We start from the raw sequence: 10,371 nt of genomic DNA, 5'->3' as shown, positions 1-10,371 counted from the left end.
AACAACGAGCTTCACATAAGCTTATATGTAAATTTAAAGCCGGATTCCAGATTATTTTCTTCCCTTTTACTGCTTTCTTAGGGCAGCTATTGGGCGGCATCGATGTGACCCATTTAAGTGCAGCGACTGCACGGACGTAGACTTTTTGGAGCTCTGCAATGCAGTTTTCACACTCGAAACCAAAAACCAGGTGCAAAAAAAAATAAGTCCTCCGAAGAGAAAAGATCCTAATCCTGATCCCTCCAGGGTGCAAGGCTCCTGACAGGGACTCCGGCACTCATAGTCCACCCAGTCCAAACCAGGTGGTCCCCTTTCTGCATGGGGCCTGCCGAAGGCATCAGATAAGCCCAATTATTGTGTCTTCACCACTCAAATCACCCCAATTCCTGGACCTTCACCCCTCAGATCATCTCAGCTCCTCCACCTGCATACCGGTCAGATCACCCCAATTCCTGCACCTTCACCCCTCAGATCACCCCAACTCCTGGACCTTCACCCCTCAGATCACTCCAATTCCTGCACCTTCACCCCTCAGATCACCCCAACTCCTGGACCTTCACCCCTCAGATCACTCCAATTACTTCACCTTCACATCTCAGATCACCATAATTACCGAACCTTCATATCTGAAATCACCCCAATTCCTGTACCATCAGATAAGCCCAACTCTTGTGTCTTCACCACTCAGAACCCCCCAATTCCTGGACCTTCACCCCTCAGATCATTCCAGTTCCTCCACTTGCATACCTCAGATCAAGCCAATTCCTGGACCATCACCCCTCAGATCACTCCAATTACTTCAGCGTCACTTCTCAGATCACCCCAATTCCTGGACCGTCACCCCTGAGATCAGTTCAATTACTTCACCTTCACATCTCAGATCACTCCAATTATTTCACATCTCAGATCACTCCAATTCCTGGACCATCACCCCTCAGATCACTCCAATTATTTCTTATCTCAGATCACCCCAAATCCTGGACCATCACTCCAATTCCTGCACCTTCACACCTCAGATCACCCCAATTCCTGGACCATCACCCCTCAGATCACTCCAATTACTTCACCTTCACCCCTCAGATCCCCAATTCCTGGACCATCACCCCAATCCATGCGCCTTCCCCCTTCAGATCACCATAATTCCTGCTCCTTCACCCCTCAGATCAATGGAATTCCTGGACCTTCACCCTTCAGATCACCACAATTCCTGCATCTTCACTCCTCAGATCACCCCAATTCCCACATCTTCACTCCTCAGATCACCCCAATTCCTGCATCTTCACTCCTCAGATCACCCCAATTCCCACATCTTCACTCCTCAGATCACTCCAATTCCCACATCTTCACTCCTCAGATCACCCCAATTCCTGGACCTTCACTCCTCAGATCACCCCAATTCCCACATCTTCACTCCTCAGATCACCCCAATTCCCACATCTTCACTCCTCAGATCACCCCAATTCCTGCATCTTCACTCCTCAGATCACCCCAATTCCTGCATCTTCACTCCTCAGATCACCCCAATTCCTGCATCTTCACTCCTCAGATCACCCCAATTCCCACATCTTCACTCCTCAGATCACCCCAATTCCTGGACCATCACCCCTCAGATCACTCCAATTACTTCACCTTCACCCCTCAGATCCCCAATTCCTGGACCATCACCCCAATCCATGCGCCTTCCCCCTTCAGATCATCATAATTCCTGCTCCTTCACCCCTCAGATCAATGGAATTCCTGGACCTTCACCCTTCAGATCACCACAATTCCTGCATCTTCACTCCTCAGGTCACCCCAATTCCCACATCTTCACTCCTCAGATCACCCCAATTCCTGCATCTTCACTCCTCAGATCACCCCAATTCCCACATCTTCACTCCTCAGATCACCCCAATTCCTGCATCTTCACTCCTCAGATCACCCCAATTCCCACATCTTCACTCCTCAGATCACTCCAATTCCCACATCTTCACTCCTCAGATCACCCCAATTCCTGGACCTTCACTCCTCAGATCACCCCAATTCCCACATCTTCACTCCTCAGATCACCCCAATTCCTGGACCTTCACTCCTCAGATCACCCCAATTCCCACATCTTCACTCCTCAGATCACCCCAATTCCCACATCTTCACTCCTCAGATCACCCCAATTCCTGCATCTTCACTCCTCAGATCACCCCAATTCCTGCATCTTCACTCCTCAGATCACCCCAATTCCTGCATCTTCACTCCTCAGATCACCCCAATTCCCACATCTTCACTCCTCAGATCACCCCAATTCCTGGACCATCACCCCTCAGATCACTCCAATTACTTCACCTTCACCCCTCAGATCCCCAATTCCTGGACCATCACCCCAATCCATGCGCCTTCCCCCTTCAGATCATCATAATTCCTGCTCCTTCACCCCTCAGATCAATGGAATTCCTGGACCTTCACCCTTCAGATCACCACAATTCCTGCATCTTCACTCCTCAGGTCACCCCAATTCCTGGACCTTCACTCCTCAGATCACCACAATTCCCACATCTTCACTCCTCAGATCACCCCAATTCCTGCATCTTCACTCCTCAGATTCTTCACTCCTCAGATCACCCCAATTCCCACATCTTCACTCCTCAGATCACCCCAATTCCTGCATCTTCACTCCTCAGATCACCCCAATTCCCACATCTTCACTCCTCAGATCACCCCAATTCCCACATCTTCACTCCTCAGATCACCCCAATTCCTGGACCTTCACTCCTCAGATCACCCCAATTCCCACATCTTCACTCCTCAGATCACCCCAATTCCCACATCTTCACTCCTCAGATCACCCCAATTCCTGCATCTTCACTCCTCAGATCACCCCAATTCCTGCATCTTCACTCCTCAGATCACCCCAATTCCTGCATCTTCACTCCTCAGATCACCCCAATTCCTGCATCTTCACTCCTCAGATCACCCCAATTCCCACATCTTCACTCCTCAGATCACCCCAATTCCTGGACCATCACCCCTCAGATCACTCCAATTACTTCACCTTCACCCCTCAGATCCCCAATTCCTGGACCATCACCCCAATCCATGCGCCTTCCCCCTTCAGATCATCATAATTCCTGCTCCTTCACCCCTCAGATCAATGGAATTCCTGGACCTTCACCCTTCAGATCACCACAATTCCTGCATCTTCACTCCTCAGGTCACCCCAATTCCTGGACCTTCACTCCTCAGATCACCACAATTCCCACATCTTCACTCCTCAGATCACCCCAATTCCTGCATCTTCACTCCTCAGATTCTTCACTCCTCAGATCACCCCAATTCCCACATCTTCACTCCTCAGATCACCCCAATTCCTGCATCTTCACTCCTCAGATCACCTCAATTCCTGCATCTTCACTCCTCAGATTCTTCACTCCTCAGATCACCCCAATTCACACATCTTCACTCCTCAGATCACCCCAATTCCTGCATCTTCACTCCTCAGATCACCCCAATTCCCACATCTTCACTCCTCAGATCACCCCAATTCCCACATCTTCACTCCTCAGATCACCCCAATTCCCACATCTTCACTCCTCAGATCACCCCAATTCCTGGACCTTCACCCCTCAGATCATTCCAGTTCCTCCACTTGCATACCTCAGATCAAGCCAATTCCTGGACCATCACCCCTCAGATCACTCCAATTACTTCAGCGTCACTTCTCAGATCACCCCAATTCCTGGACCGTCACCCCTGAGATCAGTTCAATTACTTCACCTTCACATCTCAGATCACTCCAATTATTTCACATCTCAGATCACTCCAATTCCTGGACCATCACCCCTCAGATCACTCCAATTATTTCTTATCTCAGATCACCCCAAATCCGGGACCATCATTCCAATTCCTGCACCTTCACACCTCAGATCACCCCAATTCCTGGACCATCACCCCTCAGATCACTCCAATTACTTCACCTTCACCCCTCAGATCCCCAATTCCTGGACCATCACCCCAATCCATGCGCCTTCCCCCTTCAGATCACCATAATTCCTGCTCCTTCACCCCTCAGATCAATGGAATTCCTGGACCTTCACCCTTCAGATCACCACAATTCCTGCATCTTCACTCCTCAGATCACCCCAATTCCCACATCTTCACTCCTCAGATCACCCCAATTCCTGCATCTTCACTCCTCAGATCACCCCAATTCCCACATCTTCACTCCTCAGATCACCCCAATTCCCACATCTTCACTCCTCAGATCACCCCAATTCCTGGACCTTCACTCCTCAGATCACCCCAATTCCCACATCTTCACTCCTCAGATCACCCCAATTCCCACATCTTCACTCCTCAGATCACCCCAATTCCTGCATCTTCACTCCTCAGATCACCCCAATTCCTGCATCTTCACTCCTCAGATCACCCCAATTCCTGCATCTTCACTCCTCAGATCACCCCAATTCCTGCATCTTCACTCCTCAGATCACCCCAATTCCCACATCTTCACTCCTCAGATCACCCCAATTCCTGGACCATCACCCCTCAGATCACTCCAATTACTTCACCTTCACCCCTCAGATCCCCAATTCCTGGACCATCACCCCAATCCATGCGCCTTCCCCCTTCAGATCATCATAATTCCTGCTCCTTCACCCCTCAGATCAATGGAATTCCTGGACCTTCACCCTTCAGATCACCACAATTCCTGCATCTTCACTCCTCAGGTCACCCCAATTCCTGGACCTTCACTCCTCAGATCACCACAATTCCCACATCTTCACTCCTCAGATCACCCCAATTCCTGCATCTTCACTCCTCAGATTCTTCACTCCTCAGATCACCCCAATTCCCACATCTTCACTCCTCAGATCACCCCAATTCCTGCATCTTCACTCCTCAGATCACCTCAATTCCTGCATCTTCACTCCTCAGATTCTTCACTCCTCAGATCACCCCAATTCACACATCTTCACTCCTCAGATCACCCCAATTCCTGCATCTTCACTCCTCAGATCACCCCAATTCCCACATCTTCACTCCTCAGATCACCCCAATTCCCACATCTTCACTCCTCAGATCACCCCAATTCCCACATCTTCACTCCTCAGATCACCCCAATTCCTGGACCTTCACCCCTCAGATCATTCCAGTTCCTCCACTTGCATACCTCAGATCAAGCCAATTCCTGGACCATCACCCCTCAGATCACTCCAATTACTTCAGCGTCACTTCTCAGATCACCCCAATTCCTGGACCGTCACCCCTGAGATCAGTTCAATTACTTCACCTTCACATCTCAGATCACTCCAATTATTTCACATCTCAGATCACTCCAATTCCTGGACCATCACCCCTCAGATCACTCCAATTATTTCTTATCTCAGATCACCCCAAATCCGGGACCATCATTCCAATTCCTGCACCTTCACACCTCAGATCACCCCAATTCCTGGACCATCACCCCTCAGATCACTCCAATTACTTCACCTTCACCCCTCAGATCCCCAATTCCTGGACCATCACCCCAATCCATGCGCCTTCCCCCTTCAGATCACCATAATTCCTGCTCCTTCACCCCTCAGATCAATGGAATTCCTGGACCTTCACCCTTCAGATCACCACAATTCCTGCATCTTCACTCCTCAGATCAATGGAATTCCTGTACCTTCACCCTTCAGATCACCACAATTCCTGCATCTTCACTCCTCAGGTCACCCCAATTCCTGGACCTTCACTCCTCAGATCACCACAATTCCCACATCTTCACTCCTCAGATCACCCCAATTCCTGCATCTTCACTCCTCAGATTCTTCACTCCTCAGATCACCCCAATTCCCACATCTTCACTCCTCAGATCACCCCAATTCCTGCATCTTCACTCCTCAGATCACCCCAATTCCCACATCTTCACTCCTCAGATCACCCCAATTCCCACATCTTCACTCCTCAGATCACCCCAATTCCTGCATCTTCACTCCTCAGATCACCCCAATTCCTGCATCTTCACTCCTCAGATCACCCCAATTCCTGCATCTTCACTCCTCAGATTCTTCACTCCTCAGATCACCCCAATTCCCACATCTTCACTCCTCAGATCACCCCAATTCCTGCATCTTCACTCCTCAGATCACCCCAATTCCCACATCTTCACTCCTCAGATCACCCCAATTCCTGGACCTTCACTCCTCAGATCACCCCAATTCCCACATCTTCACTCCTCAGATCACCCCAATTCCCACATCTTCACTCCTCAGATCACCCCAATTCCTGGACCATCACCCCTCAGATCACTCCAATTACTTCACCTTCACCCCTCAGATCCCCAATTCCTGGACCATCACCCCAATCCATGCGCCTTCCCCCTTCAGATCACCATAATTCCTGCTCCTTCACCCCTCAGATCAATGGAATTCCTGGACCTTCACCCTTCAGATCACCACAATTCCTGCATCTTCACTCCTCAGGTCACCCCAATTCCTGGACCTTCACTCCTCAGATCACCACAATTCCCACATCTTCACTCCTCAGATCACCCCAATTCCTGCATCTTCACTCCTCAGATTCTTCACTCCTCAGATCACCCCAATTCCCACATCTTCACTCCTCAGATCACCCCAATTCCTGCATCTTCACTCCTCAGATCACCCCAATTCCCACATCTTCACTCCTCAGATCACCCCAATTCCTGCATCTTCACTCCTCAGATTCTTCTCTCCTCAGATCACCCCAATTCCCACATCTTCACTCCTCAGATCACCCCAATTCCTGCATCTTCACTCCTCAGATCACCCCAATTCCCACATCTTCACTCCTCAGATCACCCCAATTCCCACATCTTCACTCCTCAGATCACCCCAATTCCCACATCTTCACTCCTCAGATCACCCCAATTCCTGGACCTTCACTCCTCAGATCACCCCAATTCCCACATCTTCACTCCTCAGATCACCCCAATTCCCACATCTTCACTCCTCAGATCACCCCAATTCCTGCATCTTCACTCCTCAGATCACCCCAATTCCCACATCTTCACTCCTCAGATCACCCCAATTCCTGGACCTTCACTCCTCAGATCACCCCAATTCCTGGACCTTCACTCCACAGATCACCCCAATTCCCGCACCTTCACTCCTCAGATCACCCCAATTCCTGCATCTTCACTCCTCAGATCACCCCAATTCCCGCACCTTCACTCCTCAGATCACCCCAATTTCTGCATCTTCACCCTTCAGATCACCCCAATTCCTGTGCCTTTACACCTCACGTCACCCCCAATTCCTGCATCTTCTCACCCCTCAGAACACCTTCCCTGTGACTGCAGTGGCCACCATTACATACAGAGATCGCTGCTGTCTTGTGGGTTTGACAGGCGTGTGGGGGAGCCTCCCACAGGGACAGGCACATTCATTGGACAGAACAAGTTTGCTCAAAATTGCTTCTTTCTTTCTTAATACAAAATTGTAAAAATAATGCCCCTCCCACCCCCCCTCCTGATTTCCTGTCGAAGATCCCATCACATCAACTTGGGAACAAGTGTGAATGACCAGGAAGACAAAGATGTTTGTTTAGCTGCCCCAGTACCACCTGTCCTGTCTGGGGATGGGGGTTGGGTATGGTGGGGGGGGAGAGGAATTATGGTGGGGGAGGGGAGTTATGGTGGGGAAGGGGAATTTGCTAAACCTTCAGGGCCCATTTACATAATGGGTTGTGGTTATTGCACATACCTTTGCATTTATTTTCAATGGCACCCCAAAACACTAAGGCAACACCCCCGTGCTGCATCAAAACGCATGTCAGTGCACTGCAGCGTATTGTATTACAAAAAGAGAGTCACTGCTTTTTTGGCACAGTGGGGCGTGTTGGCAGTTGGCAGCCCATCTATTTTAATGCACGTTAGCACACAAAAAATAAATAAATAAACACTAATATACACACTAAATATTTAAGGAGAGCTTTCGACATGCGTCTAAGCCCGCCGCTCCTTTCAAAAGCGATTCTTGTTTTGATCACTTTTCAAAGGTGATTGAGAAGCAGCAAGGGGGTGATGTGACGCCTCCTTGCTGCAAAAAAAAAAAACAACACACACTGCAACCATGTGCTTTGCACGCAATCGCAGGGCGTTTGTGGTTCTTTCCCTTTAAACCTGATTGGGTCACGTTCAGCGCGATTGCTCCTCCCCGTCTCAGCCAACGAGGAGGGAGAGTCCTGGGCAGCCTGGTCTCTTGTGTAACATCACTGGATCTAGATGGGACTCAGGTAAGTGTTAGGAGGGCTGAGGGGGGCTGCTGCACACAGAAGGTTTTTTTTTATCTTAAAGCATAGAATGTATTAAGATAAAAAAAAACCTTCTGCCTTTACAACCAATGAAAAGTGCGCTAAGAAATGAAGCTCAACCACAGATTCTTACCCCCCCCCCAGTCTAAACTTCCAGATCTGTGCAATAATCCAGTGTCAGGCTTCCTGTAATAAAGACCGCTCACTGCTGCACCCTCTCCTTGTGCAGAATGACCGGTCTTGTCTCCGCCCCCTCCTCCTGTAGTTTTATAGCGTAGGTGGAGCCTGCTGGGCCCCTCCCACAGGTCTGCTCTCCCATCTTGTGCAGGGTGACTGGTCTTGTCTCCACCCCTCCTGTAGTTTTCTGTAGTGGGTGGCGTCTGCTGGGCCCCTCCCACAGCTCTGCTCTCTCTCTCCTTGTGCAGGGTGACTGGTCTTGTTTCCACCCCCTTCTGTAGTTTTCTGTAATAGGTGGGGCCTGCTGGGCCCCTCCCACAGCTCTGCTCTTTCCTTTTGCAGGGTGACTGGTCTGGTCTCCGCCCCTTTCTTGTAGTGGGTTGAGCCTGCTGGGCCCCTCCCATAGCTTTGCTCTCTCCTTGGTCTCCACCCCTTTACTGTAATGTGTGGAGCTTTCTGGGCCCCTCCCACAGCTCTGCTCTCTCTCCTTGTGCAGGATGACTGGTCTTGTTTCCGCCCCCTCCTGTGGGTTTTTGTAGTGGGTGTGGCCTGTTGGGTCCCTCCCACAGCTCTGCTCTTTCCTTGTGCAGGATGACTGGTCTGGTCTCAGCCCCTTTCTTGTAGTGGGTGGAGCCTGCTGGGTCCCATCCACAGCTCTGCTCTCTCCTTGTGCAGGGTGACCGGTCTTGTCTCCGCCCCCTCCTGTGGGTTTCTGTAGTGGGTGGAGCCTGCTAGGCCCCTACCACCACCCTGCTCTCTGCACAGGCTTTGTACAGCACAGTGATGTCACTGTTCATTTACAAAGTAAGATCTGGCTTTGCTGAGGCATTTGGTACATACAAAATGGATTACTATTCTTTCTGTCCATCGATGAATAGTTATATAAAAGTGTTTTAGCCCGGCCTTCACTGTGAGTTAAGCCTGGTATTCTATGAGTTAAGTCCAGCAAGGTGCATGACACCTCCTGGGCTTAGCTCTATTATTTATATCTGGCAGCTTTATAGTACTCCTGGGAGTCTTTTCGCTAGGATTAGTTCTGGGAGCCCAAAGCGGACTCTTCTGAGCTCTGCATCTTCACCAAGAGAGTCGCCGCAGCTACTATTCCTGCCCCTCCTCCTACCCATTCACAGAAGCCTTTCTATTATGGGAACAATTTAAAAAATACAAAGGCTTCTCTGAATGAGCAGCAGAGGGAAGGGGTGGGCATAGCTGCTCTGTGTGCCTCTCTCTTCTCCATTTCTCTTAGCTCCTTGGACATTACTCATAGTGTGCCAAGCTTTAATGGCCAAGCTAGGTTTAAATCATTACTACAATGCCGGAACCCTCCCTCTCTTTACTATATCAAGTCCCATCATTCAGAAGTATAAATGGCAAAAGCTGAATGTTCATTATGGGTTACAATGGAGACACTGCAGCAGAATGGATTAACGAATGAAACACCCTTTATGTTGCAAATCAGTTTATTAAATACTAAATGACAGACAACACAGAAAAAAAAAAAACACAACTGATCTGCTATGGAAAAGGAACCCGAAGATGGAGTTCAACTGTCACTTAGAGCTGAAGTTTAATTTGCTTATATTTTGGATTATCTGGTTCCCCACTCCCTCCTCTTAATTATTATTTTTAAAAGCCCTTTCTGCTTTTACTACTTACCTTGTTTTAGGCCAGGTGATGTCATCACCGGGTCTCTGTGATTCTCTATGCAATGCAGGCAGATCATGGCTGATAGGAGGGGCCAGCAGGGTGCTGTACATAACTTCCTGAAAACATCCCAGCCCCTGGCCTCAGTACTCCTCTTTAGAGCCCTCAGCCCTGAAGCAAACAGTCCACAGAGGTCAACTGGGCAGAGAATCACGTGCAGGACACAAGGCAGCGCGTGATTCTCTGGTCTTTGATTAATATTTAACCAACGCATTTCTTTTTAATTGCAGATACTCAGTG

The sequence above is a fragment of the Lithobates pipiens genome, unplaced genomic scaffold, assembly GCF_037356315.1.
Source record: "Lithobates pipiens isolate NorthernLeopardFrog02 unplaced genomic scaffold, aLitPip1_a1.2 Scaffold_30, whole genome shotgun sequence".
NCBI lineage: Eukaryota > Metazoa > Chordata > Amphibia > Anura > Ranidae > Lithobates > Lithobates pipiens.
The sequence above is the reverse complement of the archived record's forward strand: the minus strand, read 5'-3'. Positions refer to the sequence as shown.